This window comes from Macaca thibetana, chromosome 3 (genome assembly GCF_024542745.1).
Source record: "Macaca thibetana thibetana isolate TM-01 chromosome 3, ASM2454274v1, whole genome shotgun sequence".
Lineage (NCBI taxonomy): Eukaryota > Metazoa > Chordata > Mammalia > Primates > Cercopithecidae > Macaca > Macaca thibetana.
In genome coordinates, this window is record NC_065580.1 from 50774012 (window position 1) to 50799133 (window position 25122).

Sequence of the window (25122 nt, forward strand, 5' to 3'; positions counted from 1 at the left end):
CAACATCGCACATTGGAAATGGACTCATGGAGTGGTTGTACTTACCACTTACTAGTGTATGAACCCAATGTTCCTCTGTGCAGTGGTGATTATAATGGTCCCTGTCTCATGTAGTTGCTGGAGATCGAAATCAACATTGCTTGTAAAGTGCTTTGCACAATGCCTAGCACATGGTGGAAAACTCATTCATGTATTCATTTATTCTTTCAACAAATAATTGTACACCTGCCATGAGTTCTAAGAGCTGGGGACATAGCATAAAATATGATAGAATAGGTCTTTGTTTTCATGAAGTCTTTATTCTAGTAGCAAGGAACAGACAATAAATCATACAGAAGAAAATGGAAGGCCAGGGGCAGTGGTTCACGCCTGTAATCCCTGCACCTCAGAAGGCTGAAGCAGGAAGATTGCTTGAGCCCAGGAGTTCAAGACCAGCCTTGGCAACATAATGAGAACCTGTCTCTCTAAAAGAAAATTAAAAATTAGCTGGGTGTGGTGGCACATGCCTGTAGTTCTAGCTACTCCAGGAGTCTAAGGTGGGAGGATCACAATCACACCACTGCACTCCAGCCTGGGTGACAGAGTGAGACCCTGTCTCAAAAAATAAATAAATAGATAAAAATAAAAATAATTTAAAAAGGAAAGAAGAAGAAGAAGAAGAAAGAAGGAAAAAATGAGAGAGAAGAAGAAAAGTATATCAGTGACAGGATTCAGGATTCTAAAATGGAAGTGGCATAACCTGGTTTATATTTTAAAGACATCACTCTGGTGCTCAGTGTAGAAAAGGATACAGAAGGCCAACACAGAAGCACTGGAAGCAGCTAGGAGGTTGTTATGGTGTTCAAGACAAGAAACAAGAAGAACTGTCTGTGAGAAATATGATCAGGGTTGGCCACGGGAAGAGAGGTATTTCTGTAATGTTTTGATTTTTTTTTTTTTTTTTTACAATGAGCATATGTCACTTGTATAATTAAAAAAAAATACGTGTGTGGGAAAAAAATAGTGGCTTGGTGTAAGGTGGCATGCAGGCTTAGAGAGAAATGAATACGTTTGGAATATATTTTGAGGCATAATCAATGAGATTTACTAATGAATCAGAGGTATTGGTGAGTGTTAGGGTTTTTTTAAACTTATATTTTATAGCTATTTGTGGCTACTGTAGATAAATGGTTTGGGGAAAAGAGAACAATTCAGGACTCCTAGCTTTATAATTCAAACAACTGGGTCATGCTATTGACTGAAATCAGGATGTTTAGAGAAGGAAACAGTTCTTTTTTTTTTTCTCCAAGTGGGTACGAAAGTTGATTTTCGGGACAAATTAACCACCATTATTCTGTTGATATTTGTCAATTAAAACATTGTCAGTAACAATTTTATAAAATAAGTAAAAAACATTTCTGTATGTGGTATTTTTTCATAACAATCCCCAAGAATGCTATTTGAAAAAATCTTTTTCCTCCATAGAATTGCAAATAAATTTACAAAAACACAGTCAGAGCAAACTTTCCAGCATGCAGGCAGACCTGATACTCCGTATTTACTTTCTTTCGTAGTTCTTCTGATATTGGCCAACCAAATCTCACTTTTGAAGGAAAATGTTCTTTGACTCAAACACAGAACACTGTTCAGTAGCTCTTTGATTAGATTATGCATAAAAATTTTATGTATGCCACTCACTGGAGATTAAGTAATTAAGATGCTCTTAATATTGCTGGGGAAACATTACAACTCTCATTATTTTAATGGACTGGTGGACTCCAGGGACTTGCCAATAGGATGCAATATCTTGCATTCCAAGTTAGCAAAATACACAATTTTGACTGGCAACATAAATTTGTAAGCTTTTGATGACCTGTGTAGAAATAAGTCATCTCAGGCCAGTTCTTAGAGGATGGAATATTCTTAATAATAATACTTTGTATAATGGTGGCTTTGTTGTTAGTGCTACTCAGACATTAAGGACTCTGCAGTCAAGGACTGAGTGGTCTTTTCATCTCTGCTTCGAGAGGGGTCCCCAAGGCCCTAAGGCACTCTCAGGGCAGCAGCACAGATGTCTTTGCATTCTGTGAGATTGTCTTTTAGTAGCCTCACTATGGATGACTAATAGGTCTGTACAAACAACCTAATTGCACTGCAGTGTTTGCACTGGATGTGCAAAAAGACAAATATTTTCTTTTGTTAAACATATATTTCATCTTGTTTCAAAAATATCCTTAGCTAGCTTATTTTTTAAAAAGTAGCCAATATGACCTGCTCTACAATAATGAGTTACAATTCCTGTTTCATCTTAATAAGTCTCTAGTTAATTATTTAAGCCTGTCATATTAGCAGTAAGTCCAGCATCTCCCTCCATGGGTTCAGCCCTCCTCCTCCTGAGTTGTCAAAACGACAGTGAAATAAATATGACATTTTAGGTTATCCAATCCCAAAGTCTATCCCAAATTTTATACTCAGTGGAGAGAGCCCTGATCCAGTCAATCCAATAGTGCTGTTGCCTCTTGCATCTACCAGTGTTGCCTCTTGGCCCTCCAGAGTTCAGTGATGAAACTAGTCTATTCTGTAAGGGACCTCCCCATTTCTCTGGGGAGTAAGTTGTGGCTGTTGAAGAGAGGTGATAGTATCCCCTTGTCTTAGACCATTTTGTGTTGCTATAATAGAATACCTGAGACTGGGTAATTTATAAAGAACAAGACTTATAGGTTTGGAGGCTAGGAAGTCCAAGGTCAAGGGACCTGCATCTGGTAAAGGCCTTCTTGCTATGTTATCCCATGGCAGAAGGCAGAAGGGCAAGAGAGAGGAAGGGGGCCAAACTCATCCCTTTATTGGGATCCCGTTCCCCAGATAATATCACTAATCTATTCACCTAATCACCTCTTTAAGTTCCCACCTGCCAACAGTGTTGCACTGAGGATTAGGTTCCAATGCATGAACTTTGGGGAACATATTCAAATCATTGTACCCCTCAATTCCACATTTGATCAAATATTTTTATAAAGCTCTATTCTGTGCTAGGCATTGTTCAGCATATGAGGGACATTCCCAAGAATTAAGAATGAAACTGACTAACTTCTGTATATAACATATATACTGTTGGGGATCCCAATCAACAAATACCCAAATTTATGTAAGATCCTGAAAAGAAAGATGCTATCAACTAAATTATGCCAAGCTGTCTACTGGAAATTGATTCCGATTTCAAAGATGTTAAATCATTTTTAACAGATAGAAGGAAAGAAAGAAGAAGAGAAAAAGAAAAAAGGTAAGCTGGCTTATCCCCAAAGCAAACTCTAAGATGAGCATTTGAGTGCAAGTAATTTTTTTTGGAGGCACCAACAGGGGAGTGGGTATGTGAGACAAAAAAATAAAGAAAACCAGTCAGGGTGAAATAATGAAAGGTAACCACTGTGGGCAACTGGTAACCAATCCTGCTGCAATCTTCCAGAGGTGGTTTAGAATATGTCTCAATATTGTCCCACCCAGGTGGTTAAGGCAGCTGGAATATTTATCTGCAAACTGCCATTGGTCATTACTGAGGCATCAACTCAGCCAATGTGTCAACTCCTAGTTCTTCAGGCCTGTCCCCGCACCTAGGCTGAGCACTCCAGGGAAACTCGATAAGTAAAGAGTCACAGATACTTACAGAGAAGGAAGCCATCAGTGTTCCCAGAAGGATGAGTCCCAAGGAGATCCCAGAGGAACATTAATAATGTCTATCACCATGAGCATCTTAGGATTGTTGAACAGTGAATTTAGATGATAATAAACACCACAGTAAGATTATGGAGGTGAAAGCAGGAATGCCATTTCAGAGTATAGAGGGAGCATTTGAGAAAGTGATATTTGAGCAGTAACCTGAATGTTGAGGATTGAAGCATAGGTATATCTGCGGGAAGTCTCTCCAGTGGAAGGAATAGCTGGTTTAAAGGCCCTGAGACAGGAGAGAACTTGGTAGATTCAGGAAACTAAAGGAGCCATTTTGGGTGAAGCATGATCACTGATGTAAGAAATGGTAGGGAATGCCTTTGGTCACATAGAAAAGAACCCAAACATGTAGAACTTCTTAGCCATGACAAGGAATTCAGATTTTATTTTGGATATTATGAGATGCTATTAGAGGGTTTTGAACAGTATGTATAATCTGTTTCTGTTTTAAATGATCGCTATGACCTCTGTATAGGGATAAGGGTAGAAACAAGGAGATGGATCAGAGACTACTGTGCTTTAAAGCAGGGAAATAGAAATATCAGAGTAAGAAATGTCATATTGTGAGGGGGAGCGCTTCTTATTTATTCAAAAGTGGCATCAAACCATTAATAATGTTCTTTTTAATAATAAAAAGATGAAATACACATTATAATAAATAAGATCTAAAAATAGGCTGGATCCTTGACTAAAAATGAGATGTAAGAGTTCATAACTAGACAAATTTAAAGAGCAGTAACAAGAGTAGTGACTTAAATAAGTGAAGTGAAGTCAAAACTGCTGAGAGGCTCAGAGCAGTAATAAAAATACAACCAACCTAAAACTTGGCAAACCAGTGCCCTCTCTGGTCAGTTTCTAGGCTGTAGAGTCACACTCAGTTACTCATCAACCCAATTGTGAAATCCTTGAAAAACAATGTCGATTGTACTTAGGTTTTTTGTACATGGAGATTTTACACAGCCCATCACATAGCAAAACTTCTCTAAATCCTGTCTTGCCAATACATCCCCATCTTGACAGCTCATACATTCCTTGGCTGCCCGTAAAGACTTTTCTGACCCGTTTTTTTTTGAGATGAAGTCTCGTTCTGTCACCCAGGCTAGAGTGCAGTGGTGCAATCTCGTCTCACTGCAACCTCCACCTCCTAGGTTCCAGTGATTCTCCTGCCTGAGCCTCCCGAATAGCTGGGACTACAGGCATGCACCACCATGCCCAGCTATTTTTTGTATTTTTAATGGAGACGGAGTTTCACCATATTAGCCAGGCTATTCTTAGAACTCCTGACCTCCAGTGATCCACTTGCCTTAGCCTCTCAAAGTGTTGGGATTATAGGCGTGAGCCATCACGCCTGGCCTCAATTCTTATTTTCTGCAAACTCTGCCTCAAAAATCAACCCCAGGGAGCCTTTACCCCTCGTTTAATACCGTGGTAACTTTTTAAATGCTATTTTTGCCTTTGATCCTCTCCTGCAGCACACTGTTCCCTAAAATACTCCTTTTATCCTGTCAGTCCTCTAAATAAGATCTTTCTGAAGCTCCTGTTCCCTGCCCAAGTTTAACAGCCAATCTCCTTAGTTGGCAGATAAGGCTTATTTCTGACTCCTCCCTCAGAACCCCCAGGCTCAGCCTCACAGAACTTGTCAAGCTCTGAACATACCTTGTTGTTACCCACTGCAGGTCTTTGCCCTGGCTCTGCCCCCTCCTCTGAAATTTTCCATTGTGTCTCCCACACATATATTCACACACACACACACACACACACCCCCCCTCTACCCACAAGAAAATCACATCTTAAATCTATCTTTTTCTCAAATTTCTTCCCTGCCCAGCAAAGGAGATAGAACACATGACAAAGTAGCACAGTTACAGGTATTAGGTAGGCATTTATTCATTTTTTGAGTGCCCACTTCTTACCTGCATATTTGGGGCACAAAGATGAATACAGAATGCTGTGCCTAGCCTCAAGGAGCTCCATCCGGTGGGAGAGATGAATGTATAAATATACCCTCCTAGAACATGGTGAGTGCAGTGATTGGGATGTGCACAGAGTATGGGGGTGGAGAGGAGGTGGGTTTAGGCAGAGCAAATAAAGCAGGGCAGGGCTAAGGTGGAGGGGTTTAATTCATAGGCAGGGGAACAGAGACTGATCTCAACCAAAAACAGGTCTCAGGACCAAGGAGAGCGCTTTGTGTAGCCAGCCTTGAGGCATTCCTCACATTTTTTGGAAGCTACTCAAAACTTTCTGCAAGGCTCTGTCATAAGCAAAAGATTCTCGCTTAAAGGAACCCCTTATCAGGCATATCCTGGATCCCTTTGAGTTAGGAAAATACTACTTCCACTCATGAATTGCAGGGTTTAGGAACTGAGTATGAGTTAAGGAATATATATATCCTTAGAAGGATTTTTTTTGGATCAAATCCTCAGGGGATGGTTCTCATTCTGAATTTGAAATGGAATCCAGAACTTTATTTTATTGGGATTTTCTTTCTCTGCTTTTGAGGGATTGGAACCTAGGTTCTGATTAGCCTAGACAGAGTTTATCTCCATAGCTTCTTTTACTCCTCACCTGGCTCCTGTGACATTATTTATGAATGCCTTACTTCCTTGAGATACACTGTAAATTTCTACAGCAGCACAGTCTAATAGAAATGTAATATGAGCCACATATGTAATTTTAAATATTCTAGTAGATACATTTTTAAACAGTAAAAAGAAATAGGTGAAATTAATTTTAATGTTTATGGTTTAACCCAATAAATCTAAAGTGTTATTTAAACATATGATGAATATTAAACAATGAACGAGGTAGCTCACATTCTGCTTTTTTCCTACTAAATCTTCAAAATCCAAACGTGTGTACTTACGCAGTTTCAATACAGACCAGCCGCATCCCACAGGCTTAATTGCCACCTGTGGTTAGTGATTACTGGAGTGGACAGCACGCTCTAGATGTTAGCGAGCCTGTCTGTACCCTGGCTCCAGGTTTTCTGCCACTTAATCTTCTCAAATCTCATGCACATTGGCCAGAAAAATACCGTTACTGTAAGAGGTGACATTAAACCCAGCACTTTTTGTCCTCTATTTACAGTAGAGTAGGAGGTAAGAGAAAAGAATGTTTAAGTCTCAAAATAAACCTGTATATTATTATTTTCTTAAATTAGCCTGATGGAATTAACCAGCTAATTAACCATGTAATGAATAGAAATATGGAGTAATGTATGATGACAGAATAGCCTATCCAGACGTATTTAATAATGAAGATGGCTAATACTCGATAATAAACTTCATCAACATGCAAAAACATTTTAACATGTAAAAAAGCATACTGTGTTGGGAGAAAAAAGAGTCCTGGAAATCAGGAGACTCAAATAATTTTAGTCTTGCCAGTAGTTAAATTTAGATTCTTAAACAAGAAAATTAATCTGTCTAGCCCAAAGTTTCCTCATCCATAAAATAAAGGATTGGATGTGATATCTCTAAATTCCTCCCACTCGTCCTAAATTGTGTTGACACTGCCTCTTAAGTAAATCCCAGTCATTGTCTCCTTGCCACCCCCACTGCCTGCCTTGAAGCCTGCATACTTTCTTACCTGAACTACCACAGCTAGTCTCCGTAGCAACTTCTCAAATCTATCCCCCACACAGCCATCGAAGAAACCTTTCTAAATAAAAGTCGGATCATCTCATGCTTAATGCCCATCAGTGGCTCCTACAGCCCACAGCAGTTGGCATGGCTTGCTTTTATCTGCTCCCCACCATTGACTCCTGGGCTCCCCCATATACACCCATTGTTCTAGGCCTGCTAGACTTGTGCAGCTTGCAGGGTATGACATAGATTTTGGACTGCCTTAATTCACTCGGGCTTATGTAGCAAAGTGCTATTGGCTGGGTAGCTTAAACAATAGAAACTTATTTCTCACAGTTTTGGAAGGTGGGGAGTCCAAGACCAGGATGCCAGCCGGTGGGATTCCTGGTGAGGGCCCTACTCCTGGTTTGCAGATGGGCAGCTTGCTGTATCCTCATATGGTGGAGAGAGAGCTCACCTCTGTCATGTCTCTTCTTATATGGGCATTAATCCCATCATGAAGGCTCCACCCTCATGACCTAGTTATGTCCCAAAGGCTGCTCCTCTGAATACTATCACATTGAAGATTAGGGCTTCAGTATATGAATTTGGGGGGAGGACACAAACAGTTCATAGCAAGATTTTGAGAATATTTAGATCAATCTCAAGGTAGAAGTTGCTCTTATAAAAACTCAAACATCACTATTTTGCAATGATATGCTTGCCATTTTTGAACAGCTTTAATATTTAGATAGGTTTTCCTTATTTTGAGACAAAACTCTTCCCATGGGATTTTGAGAACTTTGTCCCAGATTTGATATTTGTAATTACCTAGACAACCATCTTACTGAATAATTGAGGAACCTTTCTGGGTTGAGTGATTTGCCAGCATTACACAGTTCACTAAGGTTCAAAGATGAACCTGGAACCCAGACTTTCTGTTCTCATTACAGTCCTCTTTTATGTCCATATACAATATACACAGTAAAACGATCAGTTTTCCTATTTGAATTCACTTCATCGTTCCACTTTTTCTTTATAAAATATTGAATTTATCAGGGGTCCACATTCTTTATCCCCTGTTCATCAGGTCCTGCTAATTTGTTTCATTAAAACTTCCACAGATTGAGTTGAATCCTAGTCTATTGACAGAGTCAGAAGCAAGCCTTCCTTCTTATCTTCTCCCTCCTCCTTATCCTTGACTTCATACAATGAAAGGCAGCAAGAATGATGCCCTAATTTCTAAAATGTATTTTTGTTTGGAAATAAGCTTAGGACATTATTGCCCATACTAGGCAATTATCTCTATGTACTTTTTTCCCTCAACTATGAAGTAATAAATATAAGCTAAATAATTCTTGTGGTTTCTCCCACTATAAAATTTCTGTCTATACCCAGTAGCCCTAAAATGGTACATTTCACATAATAGTCATTTAATAAATACTTAGGGAATTGGTATTTAATGGGACAAAATGTCAGTATGGAGTATAAACAGTTCATTGAACTTTATTGTTAATTGCTCACTTTGGGAGAGTAGTATGTGCTATTACTTTTCATAGCAGCAGAAAATGAGTTATGGAAATATTAGAGATGTGTTAACCACTTTTCTGTTTTGGTTTGGTTTTTGCAGGTTTTTTTTTGTTTGTTTGTTTGTTTTTGCAGTTGCAAGATTTAATAGAGTGAAAACAGAGCACCCATACAAAGGGAGGGGACCCAAAGAGGGTAGCCGTTGCTGGCTCGAATGCCTGGGTTTATATCCCCATCATTGTCCCTCCCGCTGTGCTCTCAGGCGATAGATGATTGGCTATTTCTTTACCTCCGGTTTCTGCCTAATTAGCATTTTAGTGAGCTCTCTTTTGTCTGATTGGTCAGGTGTGAGCTAAGTTGCAAGCCTCGTGTTTAAAGGTGGATGCAGTCACCTTGCCAGCTAGGCTTAGGGATTCTTAGTCGGCCTAGGAAATCCAGCTAGTCCTGTCTCTCAGTACCCCCTCTCAACAGGAAAACCCAAGTGCTGTTGGGGAGGTTGGCCGATGACCGCTCTAACTGCTTCCTGCTGAATTGGGGCATAGTAGGGGTTGTGTAGTTGAGATTTCCTTGGGAGGGGTACCTTCAATGTCATTAACATCAAAGCATGGGCTAGCAGGCCAGTCCAGGGGTCCATGATAGATCTTAGTCATGAACTGCATCTGGGGCTCCATTTGAAGAATGATTTGTAGTTTTACAGCTTTGATTCTGGAAGAGACAAATCTAACAAGGAGGTTAAAGATACAGGGATTGAAATGTATGGCCTATAGTGTAGGGGATTATTTCTTTGGCACACTTTACAGGCCCTGACTATCTGCTTGATAGTTTTGAAAAGGCCTGGTCCAGTAAATAATGATTTGGTCATCTGGTGGGTGTTATCAATGCCTAAGTGAAAGGTTTGTTGAAGAGTTTTAGGTAATTTCCATTGGTTAGCTGCAGGCAAAAGTAATTTTTCCTTCTTCGGTGGCTAGCCATCCTGAGGGGAGAAAACTATGTCCTCGTGAGGTTCCCCATTCTATTTCTTCTTTTGAGTACTGGGGATTGGTTTCCCAGAGGGGATTACCCCTTACTAGGGGTCCTTCTATAAGCATTTCTAATGGAGGGTCCTGCCTTGCAGTTCTTTTTGCTTCAATATCTGCTTGGCGGTTCCCTTCTTTTCCCCTTTCCTTTCTGATGAGCCTGGCAGTGTAAGACTACCACCTCTTTAGGTTTCTGTACAGCCAATAATAATCTCCTAATGGCTTCCTGATGTTTGATAGGTGTTCCCTTGGAAGTTAGAAATTCCCTTTCTCTCCATATTGCTGCATGGGCATGGAGGACTAGGTAAGCATACTTAGAGTCTGTATATATATTTACCCTTTTTCCTTCTAATTCTAGTGCCCGAGTGAGGGCTATTAGTTCTGCCAGCTGAACACTAGTTCCTGGAGTGAGGGGATTACTTTCAAGTATTCCATTATCACTGACCACTGCATACCCCAATTTTTGAAGTTCTTTTTCTGCAAAGGAACTTCCACCAGTATACAAGTTGAGGTCGGGATCAGTCAAGTGAACCTCTAAAAGGTCCCCTCGAGTGGCATAGGTTTGAGTAATTACTTGTTGACAGTTATATTCTATCTTTTCTTCATTGTCTGGAAGAAATGTGGCTGGGTTAAGAGTTGCACAAGTGCGCAGTCACAGCACTGGCCCTTCAAGTAATAAAGCCTGATATTTAAGTAAACAGTTGTCTGATAGCCACAAGTCTCCTTTAGCAGTGAGTATGCCATTCACATCATGAGATGTCCACACAGTAAGATCTCTTTCCTGTATTATTTTAACTGCTTTAGATACTAAGACTGCTACTGCCACCACTACCCATAAACAATGAGGCCAATCCTTTGCCACTACATCAATTTCCTTACTCAGGTATGCCACGGGTTGCAAGCTTATCCCTTGGACCTGTGTAAGGACTCCTAGAGCTATTCCTGTTTTTTTCTGAGACATATGAAGAAAAGTCTTGCCCCAATGGCAAGCTTAACACTGGGGCTTGGGTTAGGGTCTTCTTTAGGGCCTGGAAAGCTGCTTCTGCTTCAGGTGTCCATCTTACTAAAAGGATATTGGCTCCCTGAGTTTCCTTAATTAGTGTATATAATGGTCTGGCTATTTTGCCATACCTGGGAATCCATATTCGGCAGAAGCCTGTTAGGCCAAGGAACCCTCTTAGTTGCTTTAGGGTTTTGGGATGAGGATAAGCCAGTATAGCCTGGATATGTTCCTCACTGAAGGCCCTGGTGCCTTTGGATAATTTTAGCCCTAAATATTTAGTTTGCTCTGAGCAGAGCTGAGCCTTTGGTTTGGAAACCTTGTAGCCACAGGTGGTGAGGAAATTTAAGAGTGCTTGGGCGGCTTGATGGCCCAAGGTTTCTGAACGGGCAGCTAAAAGTAAATCTTCCACATACCGAAGGACAAGAGTGTCCAGGTATGAGAACTGGCTCAAGTCTTGGACTAATGCCTGGTCAAATAGATGGGGGCTATCCCTGAACCCTTGGGGTAAAACAGTCCAGGTGAGTGGAGACGTTGGGTTCGAAGGATCTTCAAAGGCAAACAAGAATTGAGAGTCAGGATGTACAGGGATGCAGAAAAAGGCATCCTTAAAGTCCAGGACAGTAAACCACTCTGCTTCCTCTGGTATTTGGGAAAGCAGAGTATAAGGGTTAGGTGCAGCTGGGTGTAGAGGGATAATGGCTTCGTTGATAATCCTGAGATCTTGCACTAACCTCCCCTGTCCGTTGGGTTTCTGTACTCCTAAAATTGGAGTATTGAAGGGGCTACTACATGGTTTTACTAGGCCTTGGGCTTTTAGGTCCTTAACAATTTTTTGAGTCCTTGTTGGGCCTTGGCTCTAAGAGGGTACTGCCTTTGGTAGGGAAAGGAGGCAGAATACTTTAGTTTAATTTGAACAGGACAGGCATTTTTTGCTTGTCCATATTGTCCTTCTGTTGCCCAGACTTCAGGATTAATTTCTTCCTCAAGCAGGGGACAACAAATGGATGTTCCTTCTCCTATGTTCAGGTGTATAATGGCCCCTGCTTTTGCTAGAATGTCTCTCCCTAACAAGGGAGTGGGGCATTCAGGCATAATTAGAAAAGCATGTGAAGAGTAAAGTTCCCCAGTCACAACTTAGTGGCTGGGAGAAGTATCTAGTGACTGCCTGTCCTAGGACCCCTTGGATACTGACAGATCTGGAGGACAGTTGTCCGGGACAGGAGAGTAACACTGAGAAGGCCGTGCCAGTGTCCAGGAGACAGTTAACCTCCTGGCCCTCAATGGCCAAGCATACCCAGGGCTCTGTGAGGGAGATGGCATGGGCTGGCGCTTGCCCTGAGTCCTGCCACTGGATCATCTGGTTAGTGGCTTCTGACTCAGAGGATCTTCGTCCCCTGGGGCAGTGGGCCTTCCAGTGATTCCCTTGACATAAGGGGCATGGACGAGGGGGCTGCTTATTTCTACTTGGACAATCTTTTGTAAAGTGTCCTTGTAGACTGCACTGGAAACAAGCCCTATTAGGCATTCGATTTGCCTAGCCTTTCCGTGTTCCAGAGCCTCCAAAGCCTGCTTGCCTGAGGACTGTGACTAAAGTGGTGGCCTTTTTCTTATCCTGTTTGTCCCGTTCCGCCTGCTCCTCCTGATCTCTGTTATAAAAAACCGAGGTTGCCATGTTCAATAGGGTTTCTAAGTTTTTTGAAGCTTTTTCTAATGTCTGCAACTGACTGAGTGATAAACTTATCCTTTAACATTAGTTGGCCTTCAACAGAGTCAGGTGACAGGGAGGTATGCTTTCTCAATGCCTCCCTTAGTCTCTCCGGAAAGGTGGTAGGATTTTCTTCCTTTCCCTGTGTTATAGTGGACATCACTGAATAATGCATAGGCTTCTTCCTAGTTTTCCTTAGTCCTTCTGGCACGTAAGTTAGCAAATGTCTGCAGCACCAATCTCCATGTCCTGATTCTGTGTTCCAGTGAGGGCCTACACTGGGAACAGCTTGCTGGCCGGTGGGGAATCGTTCTCTTTCCTCTGTTGTCATCCTATCATTCACCTGACTGAGATACCAGAGACCGCCACATTCTCGGGCTACAGTTATGGCGGCAGTTCTCTCATTTGGAGTTAGCGTCTGATTTAGCAGTAACATAGCTCTCCATGTCAGATCAAAGGATTGTCCGAACCCTTGTAAAACATCAATGTAGCCATCAGGGTTATCTGAGAATTTACCTAGGTTTATTTTAATTTGCTTCAAGTCTGAGAGAGAAAAAGGTACATGCACTCTGGCTGGGCCGAATTCTCCTCCTCCCACTGCTTGGAGGGGGCGCAATCGGGGAATATTGCCACTCTTTGGTTCATTGTTTACCCCTTTGTCTATCTCCTTTGGGACCGTTTGGGTTGAAGGGGGGGTTCCTTAATAGTTGGGGAAGGAGTCAGGGTGACGCCGGGATAGGGAGGTAGACTCTGAGGGCTTCCTGTAGAGCATAAATCACACTTTTTACATAATTGCGAGTTGTCTCTTAATGAAAAGAAAGTTTATACATGTGGCACTTCACTCTATTTGCCTTGTTTTCTACAAAAGAGGTCTAGCTGTAAGATGGTGTTATAATTTATCCTCCCCTCAGGAGGCCAGGTTTCTCCCCTTTGAAGATGGTATCGTGGCCAGGTGGTACTGCAGAAGAATATAAGTCGTTTCTTTCTTAGCGTGTGAGGGTCAAATTGGTCCCAATTCTCCAGAATACATCTTAGGGACATTTTTGCCTTGGGGGGAATGTTTCCCATCTGAAAAAAGAGCATAGGGATGCCAGCACCCTATGAGCATTAGTCCTAGAGCATCCTCTATGGTCCTAATGCTTATTCCTTTCCAGGGTGCGTAACCACCCATGGACCTCTGCTTATCGGATTAGTTACTGCAATGTAGCAGTCCTGCATCCTTTTTCCCACTTTTCTTGACCACAAAGAAAGGGATCCAGGCTGCTGGATTCTAGTGGTCCTTTACCAGCATGCCTAGCATTCCCTTTGCACTCAGGGGTGAGTCCCAGAGCTGGGCTGGGTTCCTGAGTATTTCATAACAACCCAGCTGCCCCATCAAGATGCATTCCCTTAAGCAGTTCTTAAGCAAATTCATTTCAGAGAGGGTGTAGGTGACCTTTTGAGTCAGGATGGAGATAGTCTTTTTGATTCTGTAAGTACTTTAAGGCTTGGCTGAGTACAAACAGCTCCCATGTTTGAGGAGACCAATTATTAGGCAATTTTTCTAACTCTGCTTCCACAAGAGTCTCCCTATCAATTACTGAATACTCATTGTGGTTTTTTCCTCAGTCACCTTGGAGGAACCATCTATCATCCTGTCCTGAAGGACGTTCCTCCTAAGGAGTTCCTGCTGGTCGGACCTTTGTATGGTAATTAAGATTTAAATCCCCTGTTAGGAAATCTGCTGGGTTAAGGGAATTATCAGTGGTTAGTGTTAAATTACCTTTTTCTAACAGAATAGCCCCACACTTTAAGATTTTTGAGTTAGTAAACTACCTTTTTGCTTGTTTTGACTTAGAATAATTCTTAACTGGTGAGGTGTGCTCACAATGAGATTTCCCCTAAAAGTTACTTTTCTACTTTCTTCTGTTAGCAAAGCAGTTGCCAGTACAGATTGAATACCTTTGGGTCATCTGCGGGTTACTGGGTTAAGGTTTTTTGATAGGAAAGCTACAGGTTGTCAGTGGTCTCAGTGTTTTCAGGCTACGCCCTTGTTTACACTGATGACAAGGTAATATTGGACTGTTACAGGGTCACGGAGAAGAACTTCAATTATCAATTATAGGTTTTACATTTACCCTGGCTTTTAAAGGAATAGGGCACACTGTTTTGTTTGTTTGTTTGTTTGTTTGTTTTTACTATTTCTATCTTTCTCTTTCTCTCTTTGACTCCCTCTTTGTCTCTCTGCCTTTTTCCTCTCTCTCTCTCTCCCTCTTTCTCTCTGTCTCTCTCTCTTTCCTCTCTTAGCCATTTACAAACTTGGGACCCTGGCAAGGGTGGTGGGGAATGGGTCCCACATAACTGCCCATGTTGAGAGCTGTATACCTAAATTGGGAGGGACACCAGGGACAAGACTGCCTGGGTTTATAGCCTAGATGCCTAAGGATGTAGCGTAGAACTTCCTTAGATCCCTTTGGAGATACAACGTGCTAGAGGAAATTAAAGTCTGAACCATTAGTACATAGGAGGCAGACATCAGAGGAAGTAGATTCAGAGGTAAGGAGAATTTTGGGGCTGCAGTTTCAAGAAAGTCGTGGTTGGGACCCAGGAGGGATGGGTCAGAAGGAAAGGTAGGGGCGCGCGCATAGGCGACTGTTGAGTAGAGACTTCTGGCTGCACCATGATCTCAACAAGCCTGGAGTTCGGGATGACAGCTTTCTGCCTCTAGTCAGCCCTTGGCTTCCCCAGGAAAATTGAAAGTGGAAGCTGACTCCAGGAAGACCAATGTTCCCAACCCAGAAGGGTTGGGGGTTGTTAGAAAGCCCCTCCCCATATAGTTTCACACCTAAGTCTCAAGTCCCACTGCCACGCTAATGGTTTTTAACTGGCTGACAGGTGCCCGGTATTTTCCTCAAGTTCTAAGGAAGGATAGGACAAAATAGCAAGTGAAAGTGGCCCAATATTACTCACCACTTTGGAGGTCCCTTCGTGGTTGCCAAATGTTACGTAGACAGGGGGGTCCTTGCTCCCAGAGCTCCCAAGATGGTGGCGGCCCTCTTCAGCTTCCAACATGGGGGCAAGCCTCGTGTTCTCTGACCTGGGGTTCTTGGCCTCTTGGATTCCAAGGAATGGAATCTTGGGCCATGGGGTGAGTGTTATAGCTCTATTAGAAGCTGTGGGTCATGGAAGAGAACTGTGGAACCCAGTGACTAGTGTTCAGCTCGATTAGGACGAACCCAGGCACTTAGCCATGCAGGAACAATGGCAAGCCTTTAACCCGATCGGGAGTGGCAATGGGTGTCTCGTTGGATCAGGAGCACAGCAGACACCCTGCCATATCCGGAGGGATGGAAGTCAGCAGCAGGTCTGCAACGGCGGCAAACAGCAGTGGTGGATGGCGAGCGAAAGCTCAGCTCCAGCTGTAACAAACTAGAAGAGTGCAGTTGCAAGATTTAATAGCGTGAAAACAGAGCTCCCATACAATGGGAGGGGACCCAAAGAGGGTAGCCGTGGGCTTTTTTTTTTTGAGATGAAGTGTCATTTTGTCACCCAGGTAACTGCAGTGGCGCAGCCTCAGCTCACTGCAACCTCCACCTCCCAGGTTCAAGTGATTCTCCTACCTTACCTACCTGAGTAACTGGGATTACAGGCGTGGGTCCCCAGCCTGGCTAATTTTTGTGTTTTTAATAGAGTTGAGGTTTCACCATGTTGGCCAGGCTGGTCTTGAATTCCTGTCCTCAAGCCATTCATCCTCCTCAGCCTCCCAAAGTGCTGGGATTACAGGCATGAGCCACCGTGCCGGCTGTGTTAGCCAGTTTTTCACTATAATGCAAAATACATTTATACTATTATTTGCTCTTATCAATAACTTATTGGAAGAACTCTTCGTAAGAATTTTCTATCTTATCTAGTTATCTTAATTAAAATTATCTTTTAATTCAAAAAGGAATCTATTTAACTGTAGTTATTTACTTAAATTATTTATTTACTTGTTATTAAGAGATATGAAAGCTACATTCTACCTAAAAATAATATTTACGTTCAGTTCTTTACGTGAATTTTACAATGTGTGTGGAAAATTTTTGAAATGTGTGAGGATGATGAGAGAGCTTAGGTTTAAAAGATCTTTATAGAATTAGGTTGGGTTTCCTCAGATAAAATCTTTTAGAACATTTTAAAGTTTCTAGTGAACCCTAGAAGAATCTGGAAAACTATGTCCTTTGCTGGCACAATACTGAGGATGGTGAAGGAAAATCAGGAGAACCTTTTAACTTTTAACATATTCATAATCAATACCCATGATTTAAAAAAATTCAACTTATAATGTTGTTTGAAAGGCAAGTTGTTTTAGCTGTTAATTCCTACAGATAATTTTAAATCAACTAATCTCTCTGGTTTTCATTCTTTTTAAAGAATTTCTGTGCTTTTTATCATTTTGTTTTTGTAAACACTGTGTCCATTCTTCTGGGTGCATACAAATGGATGCAAACATACCGAATAACAGAAGCTCTATCACAAAAAGCATCAAATTGGATTAGACAGCCGGGAAGGGGCACTGGACTGGTAGAAGAAGCTTAAGGTCCTGTCCTGGATTTGCCTGCCTCAGTTATGTAAATGAGTTGGATGGTATTAGACAACCTCTTAAATATGAGTAATTGTAGAAAATAAGGTCAGCAAAATCCTGAATTAGAAGAAAGGTCACTTGAATGAAGCAGGGGTCAACTAACAATTTATATAGACTAGAATAAGATGGGGCCCTGGGGCTCCATTTATGTGTAAGGTCGTTTCAAATCAAATAGTTAGGGGAGAGGCATTTTCAGAAGTAGTGTCTTGATTTAAAGATAGGTAATTGAAAATATTCTTTTGTTCTTTATATTAATCCCCATCAATGGTAGTGCTTTCTACTGACTGTGGAAAATATAAATAGAGGAGAAAAAAGAATTAAGCAACAGAGGGAAACAGTAGATAGTTAATAGAGTGATTGATCTGTCCTATGTGTGAACTAGAATCTCTCCCAGGAATATAATTTGAGATATGAGAGGACACTGCATTTTATAGCAACAATGAGATTTCTGTGGTTCAGCTGGAGGAAAAATACATCTGAAAGCCAACAAAAAGCATTTTTCACTTCAGTACCCTGGAATTAGCTCTAAGGACATATGTCTTTGGGAACTTCTGTGTGAGATTAGCAGGTAGGCATTTTCTGCATCTAAGAAATAGAAGAGATCAAAATAGCTGAATCTGAAATCTCCCAAGCATTCTCCAAATTACTGTCCCTTACTTGGCAGCCAGCCAGCCAGCCAGCACCTTGTCTTTGCAGTGAAAACTGGAAGAAAAAAAAAAAAAGCAGGCAGAACAGATCCATAGGACATGAACCAGCCAGATGAGGAATTGGAAGGGAAGTTTCCACACTCTTATCTTCTGTTTATTTTTTATTTTATGAGGAAAAATGTAGGGAATCTCTTATGTGTTCTGTAAAGGAAAATACATCAGTGGTAGAAGCATTTATTGCTTTAGTAAGCCTATGATTATTATTTGTGTGGCATGGTCAACACAAGATTTAATACAAATTCTTATGTGACAATATCTGCGGTTTGAAAGAGAGTGCACTAACACTAAGGTACACTAACAAATTCCAGCTCCATAATTTTCTTGCTGTGTGGCTTGAGGCAAGTTACTTCTCTGACCCTCAGTGTCCTCTTCTGTAAAATGGCAATAATAGTTGGAAATATGTCAGTGTTATTATAAAGATTGTTATATATATAATTTAAATAATATTTATAATATAATATAATAATAACATAAATCTTTATATATACAAAGATTGTTGTAAATATGCCTAAAACAGTGATAGAAGGGTTCAATGAATGCTACCTTTTATTACATAACCCTGTCTTAATATAAAGAGCAAAATGGTCAAAATTTCCTGTTTCCTAATTTGTCTCTTTAGTTCTCATTTCTTATCTTGTATAACATATTAGATATATCAGGGCATACCATTTTATTATTGCTGGACTACTAGATACTATTTTATTTCTATTTGTAAATAATCTGAAGAAATCAAGTAGGGATGGTGATGTTTGGTGGTCTCTTCCCTACTTGGTGTGTCTGAGTTACTCATAGGCACACTGTCCAGTGGGCCATGCCCCTATGTCGGGTTTCTCATCTCAGGCGGGACTGTGATCTGATGGCCATGTTCCTCAGCTAAATTGTCATGGGGCAAATGGACTTGGATCTTGCTGTTGAAGAAAGAGAGGGATTTGAACAGAGGGAGAGGAGTGAGGAACACATGCCAAGAACAGTGTCTGCAAACAGAGAAAACAGGTGGAATGGGCCTGGTGTGTTAGGGGTAGTAGGTACCATAGACCTGTTTAGCTGGAACAGTCTAAGACTCATGGAAGATCAGTTCAGAGTCATAGGTAGGGGATGGATTGTAAAGGATTTTGAATAAGAGACCAAGGATATTATTCCATAGGCAATGAAAATCTAACATGTGGGTAATAGATGCTAATTGGTGTTTGGGAGGATTACCATGTCTTACATCTATTGAACTGTTTGAAATATTGTAAGGTAATTTCCAGTTCTGCAGCATGTAAAGGTGATCACATACACTTCTGGTCGTGCTAGAAATACCAATGCAAACGTTTAGAAAATGATGTGGAATAGCGCATCCATAAACATGTTTCTACTTCTATTTTTTAAGGAAAATGTTCAAAAATTATTGATGTGATAAAATTATGACACAGCATTTCAGTGGAATGTTGTATGTTAACTTGAAATTATAATCTGAATATTAGCAATATGAAAAATACTTGACATAATGTTGACTTCAAAAATTAAAAATTTAAGATTGCAACTTTGTTGAAATTACAGACACACACACACACACAGACACACACATTCAAACAAGAACTGTAAGGAAAGCCTGATACAATAGAGATGGGGGTTTGTGAAGAATGTTATTATTTCCCATAGTGTTGCCTAAGGAAAGGAAAGATGAGTGACTAGTAAGATGAATTGTAGCAGAAGGAATGAAGTCAGTTAAAAGAGTTGCACTGATCTTTTAGGAACTCTTAACCTGGGTTGTTGAACCTTCTATTGTATGAACAATAGGTGTTTAGGGTTTTCTGAATTTCTTGGGTTAGGGTTCCATATCTTTTAACAGATTCTAACCTAATGCTCAGACTATTAAAAAATATATCAGAGTGCCTGGTTTTTAATATGTCCCCAAAACATCATTGTAACAACTGTAATAAAAGATAATTTGTTAAATTTTTTTCTAAGAACAGGTGGTAGACTTTACAGTTTAGAAAATATTTGAAAATATCTGATTAAAAAGATCTCTTCCAGCTAGGGTGATTTTGGTTAGTTTTGTTAAAATAGAATTATCAAGCCTTTTTCTATTTTATTTTTACAAATGAATTCCTTCTGCGTTATTCAAATATGGTGCTAGATGTCAGCAGTAAAGTTATTTAAAAAATAAACTTATATGGAGTATATTCTTATGTAGAGAGATATACTGGAGAGAATGATTCCAGAAAGGGTGTGTGTGTGTGTGTTTCAATACATGATGAGAAGAGGTAGGAAAAATTACCTCAGTACTTGAACACACTTCAGTAATGTGTGGCTGTTTGGGAGATTATTGCTATAGCAAAGGAAACTTCCAGAAAATAGTAATAAGCCTTGTTTTACAACTAGTGATATAAATGGAAATTATTTGCTCTGGGGACACTGGTTGTATTTCTGTTGAGTGATTTGGACATTACTTGAGCTGGGCAGTCCCAGGGAAGCAGTTAGGTTGAATCATACGAAATTACTGATATTTGTTTGACCTTTTTTGATCTACAAAAAAGCAATTGCATAGATTTGATCCTTTTATGTTTTCTATCTCTTACAACCTCCTTTTTTCCCTCTTATTTCTATCTCTTATTACATCCTTCCAAATTTCAGTTATATTACATTGTCTATTGTGTTCTTTGAATTGTCTGATACATTTTCATGTATACAAAGATAATTCTCACTAAGATGACTTTAAATGCAATGCAATTAGACATATGTTTTGAATGAGACGCGTGTTACATTGACACACCCTATGTCTACATTGTCTTGATATGTACATTATTAGCCATAAAGCATTTCTATATAAAGTGTTGTTAAATATATGGTATATGAGAAATTCTGGTTAGCTTTAATATTCTTATTAAAGGCATCCAGTGTTTGACTACTTTCATTCACAGGGATTCTTTTTTTAAGGAATCATTCTTGGTTGTCATAATACCACAGTTCTTTTGTAAAAGCAGTGGTTTGGAAAACCCATATGTACTCTAAACAAGGTGGGACATGAGTGGTAAGGAGATAGTGATTGAAAGAAAGAGAGGGAGTGAGCTGAGAATTAATGAATGTGCGATGACTGTCTTCACAAAAAAGCAAATTTCAGTCTTGGTGTTTTGATAGTGCCCAGATTCAGAAAGTAACCCAGTCTCTACTATTCTCTGGAAATACTGAAAAATGTACCAATTTTCATCAAGAACATTTTTTCAGTCTTTCCCCTTAGCTCAGCATCATGATGCCTTTCTAGAATTTTGGCATTTTGCCTATCAGTAAATTATGAAAAAGCAATAGGATTTCAGTCTGCTGTGCCATCAAATTATCTGTGGGGTTTCTGGGTCTCTGTACAGTATTTACAGAAACAGATGACTCCTGTGGCACTTTCATCAAATGACGTGACACTTAACTTGTCTCCACTATGCAGATCTGCAGTGTTGAGAAACACACTCTTTGATGCCTGTGAGCTTCTTGGTATAGCGGAGCATTTCAGGAGAGAGGAAAGAAACACTTGGTTAATTCATTTTTCCCACCTAGTTTATGGGCTACTTTAACAAAAACTTTATCTCATGTTCAGCCAGCTAATTGACATTCTTTTTTACTTCCTATAGAAGAATTTCAAAAGTAACACATCCATCATTTCTGTGCTAGGAGAACCTGTAAAGACATTGCAGAATAAAACTGGCAATGAATGTGAAGTTGGGCCATTATAAAGGCCTGCTAAATAATGTCAAAAATAAAGGTCATCAAGGTAAATGAGTAGCTCCAAGTAGAACTCTTGCATTCTGGATGAAATCCTGAAAGAATCGTCTGCTTATCTTTTCATTCATAGATGGTGTCTGTTTTATTTCTATGTATTTAAAAGAAATACTCAGCATCTGATATGTGCCAGGCACTGATGTAATTTATGAATATTAATTCATTTAATCCTCATTATAGCCTTCTGAAGAAGGTACTGTATTATCCTGATTTTACAGGTAAGGAAACTGAGGCACAAAGGCAAATATACCACACATGCATTATGATGTTTAGAACTAGAACATTTGCATAGAAAGTACTTTATTAAAAACGGAAAATTTTTGATTATATCTTTTTTTTTTAAAATTTAGAGACAGGGTCTCACTCTGTTGCCCAGGATGGGGTACAGTGGTATAGTCACAGTTCACTGCAGCCTTGACCTTTTGGACTCAAGTGATCCTCCTACCTCAGCCTCCCAAGTAACTGGGACTGTTACAGGTGTGCACCACTACACCCAGCTAATTTTCTTTTTTATGTAGAGACAAGGTCTCACTATGTTGCCCAGGCTGGTCTTGGACCCCTGGACTCAAGCAATCTTTCTGCCTTGGCCTCCCAAAGTATTGGGATTATAGGTATGAGACATTATGCCCAGCCTGTATCTACTTTACTCAAAATTTAGATATATATTTTTAGGTTTAAATGAAAAAAAATTTCTGTAAAAAAGTACATCTAATATTTTTGTGTGCTTAAAATGGATACTAAATTATATTATGAAGAAAATTAGTTACATTCCTGTAATGGCTAGATCTGGACAATCTGAGAGATTGAGGGAAACAGAAAGCAGCATGTACATTTTGGTGCCACAGATTGCCTCCCCTGGCCCCCAAAATGGAACTACCTGTTTCAGAGTGTGTTAAACCAGATGATAAAAGATAATAACCTGATGAGCATAAAATGAGATACCCCAAATTACATTTTGGAGGATAAAGGTGCTTTTGTGAAAGGAGTAATCGTTGTCAGGTCAAGATGATTAGTTCAAAGGGCCCCCTTCTGCATGGCAGTCCCAGCGGTCCTGTTTTGGTGGGACAGTACCCATTCTTGTCGTAAGATGAGATTCAGTGATAGATTGTGAGGAGCCTGTTAAACCCAGTACCTCTACCTACCAAAAACTGTTTTGAGTAGCCCAGTGAGTAACCACTGCCGCAAAGTAACAGGCACAGTGGGAGCCAGAGTGAGAAATGGGCCTGCAGAAGCATTTCGTGTTTAATGGGTCTAGGGCTGTAGTGAAGCAGTGTGCTGAAATAATTCTGATTAGGCTCGGTCAGGCAAGCTGCATAATCAAGACTCATCTCTCCTCCATTGAGCCCTTACTGTTCAGAGCACAATCACAGTTTAAAGCACCATTTTAAGTAGTCCTTCCACTGTTCTTGAAAATGCAACCTTTTTTCAAGTTGGTATGTGAGCCTTTTTGATACCTGTGGGAATAGCTAACTAGAAAAGAAAAGGTTATGTTAACATATTAATAGGAAAACATGGGCAAATTCTTCTTTCCAATGGAAATGCATATTTAAATTTTATAATGCACTTGAAAGAAATGATGGGAAAATACCAAAAGGAGTAATACTATAAATCATAGTGTCTAACCTGGTTTCTGTTGTCAGTCATGTGTGTTGTATCAATGACTAGGCAGCTGATTATTTTCTGTTTTCTATCAGCTGGTACCACTAGTAACACATGTACATAGCAGTAGATATATAATCAACAGGAAATAAGTTTAAAGGCTTTCTCCCCACTTCTTTTATCTTTTGAAAGAATGAAAATAAGTCAGAAAATGATTTCCATTTTCAAGTTTTTCTTAGCATAAGTCAAAGCTCATTGGGACATATTAAGCAGCGAAATGGATGTGCAGAGATAGAAGCCAGTCAAGATTCTCTGATGTCTCTACTTGGTTGGGTTACAGAGGTCATGTGATTACAGTCATTGTTGATCTCTCTGACAATATGCTTTGAGGGAGATTAGGTTACGTGTTGATTGTGCTTTTGTGAAGAAGGGCATTATTCTAAGCAGGTCTTTAAGAAATGCTGAAAAGAGCTTCAAAGAAATATATTCACCCATTGTTCATGTAACAGTGACTGTAATACATGCAGAACAGTTTTTCAGGTTCATTCTTAGGAAGTGAATAACCGTAATTGAAAATACAGTAAATGGACACTTTCAAAACTTGAATCATAGCTGGTGAATGACTTATAAACCTGCTTCTCTTGAAGTTTTTCCAGAGAACCTGAAAGCTTGAAAAGCAATCATTGGAAGTTTAAGCAAAATAAATGATTAAAGATTTGTGGTGGCTCCAACAATGAGGTCCTACTGGACATAATACGTTTTAGAAATACCTTCTATTACTCTGTAAAGGTCTTCTTATCATGAAATATAATCCTAATGTATTATTCACTCTAATGAAAATACCAGCTCACTATTCATTATTTATTTGTGTACTTAGGTACCAATAGCATCTGGCTTAGAAGAAGAATAATAAGCAACGTGTTAAAATTCTTACAGCTTGGACGGCTGAATACTCATGATAGTGGGTACTAGAGAAGCCCAAGAGAGGAATGAAATTCAGAGATAAATATGTAGGGGGAAAGAAACTAAGAAAAATAGTTATAATATTTATTTTTACTGAGATCTTAAATTAACTGAATCAAATAGAATTTCTAGGCTTCCATGAAAGAAAAATCAGAAATGACTGTTGTGAGTCATTGGACAGCGGGTTCTACCATCTATGTGATGTAGGTTCTGAGACTGAAATAAAGAAGGCAGTCTCAGCAGTTATTGTGTCTTGTCAAAAGGAATAAAAACCCAGATGGCCACTCTAAAATGTTATTTTGAGTTAGTACAAGATTTAAAAAGAAAGAAGAAACTATGTAACACCTTTATAATTTCCCCCTCATAGATGAAAATATGGCAGTTACTTTCTTGAAACAGGATTGCCAAATCATAACCTATTGTGTATTTTGCTAAATCATTTTGAGCAAGCAAACAGATTTTTCTTGCTTCTAAATGGATACGAAGAAATGTTTAACCCCCATTGTATTGCCACAAAGCCAGGCTGATCACCCTGGGAGGCCTGGGAGGTCTGAGCAGCTTTGGATTGGCTGTCAGGAGCAGGACTTTAACATTTTACTGCACATGGGCCAGCCACAGCAGGGTTCAATTGCCAGTGCTTTTATCTGCAGAAATGTGCTGGGATGGGCACTTTGTTTAAAATTTCCCTTTGCTACTGGAAGGAAATGGAAAGCAGTAAGATAACTTCGTTTGTAAGGTAATATCTGTGCTTGTTTATGTACTTTATGGACAGTAATATTTGACAGTCCTGTGACCGGCTGATTTTTGTTCCTCCTCTCAGGTATTGTTTTAATGATTTGTTTAAAACCGAAGCCCAAATTAGAATTGTATTCCACCTATAACAGCTTGTCTGAAGCTTGATATTCTCTGTTCATTGATTTGTTTTTATTTTGTGTGCTGTTGGTTAGTGGAGTTTGTTTCACATAGCTTGTTTAACACTTA

General features: G+C 39.9%; 1 protein-coding gene and 1 pseudogene across 41 annotated transcripts in view; one reads left to right on the forward strand and one right to left on the reverse strand.

Annotated features, from left to right (window-relative positions):
* NRCAM (neuronal cell adhesion molecule) overlaps window positions 1-25122 on the forward strand; it is a 307399-nt gene that overhangs the window by 100401 nt on the left and 181876 nt on the right. Inside the window, exon 1 of one of the 41 annotated variants that reach the window (XM_050785157.1) lies at window positions 24418-24877. The exons of 36 other annotated variants lie outside the window; for them this stretch is intronic. The gene's annotated coding sequence lies outside the window, so the exon portion shown is untranslated. Of the gene's footprint in view, window positions 1-24417; window positions 24878-25122 lie in introns of those variants that run through there. 4 more of the 41 variants (XM_050785185.1, XM_050785190.1, XM_050785150.1 and 1 more) reach the window with 4 other exon arrangements.
* LOC126951228 (uncharacterized) lies at window positions 9854-11275 on the reverse strand (annotated as a pseudogene).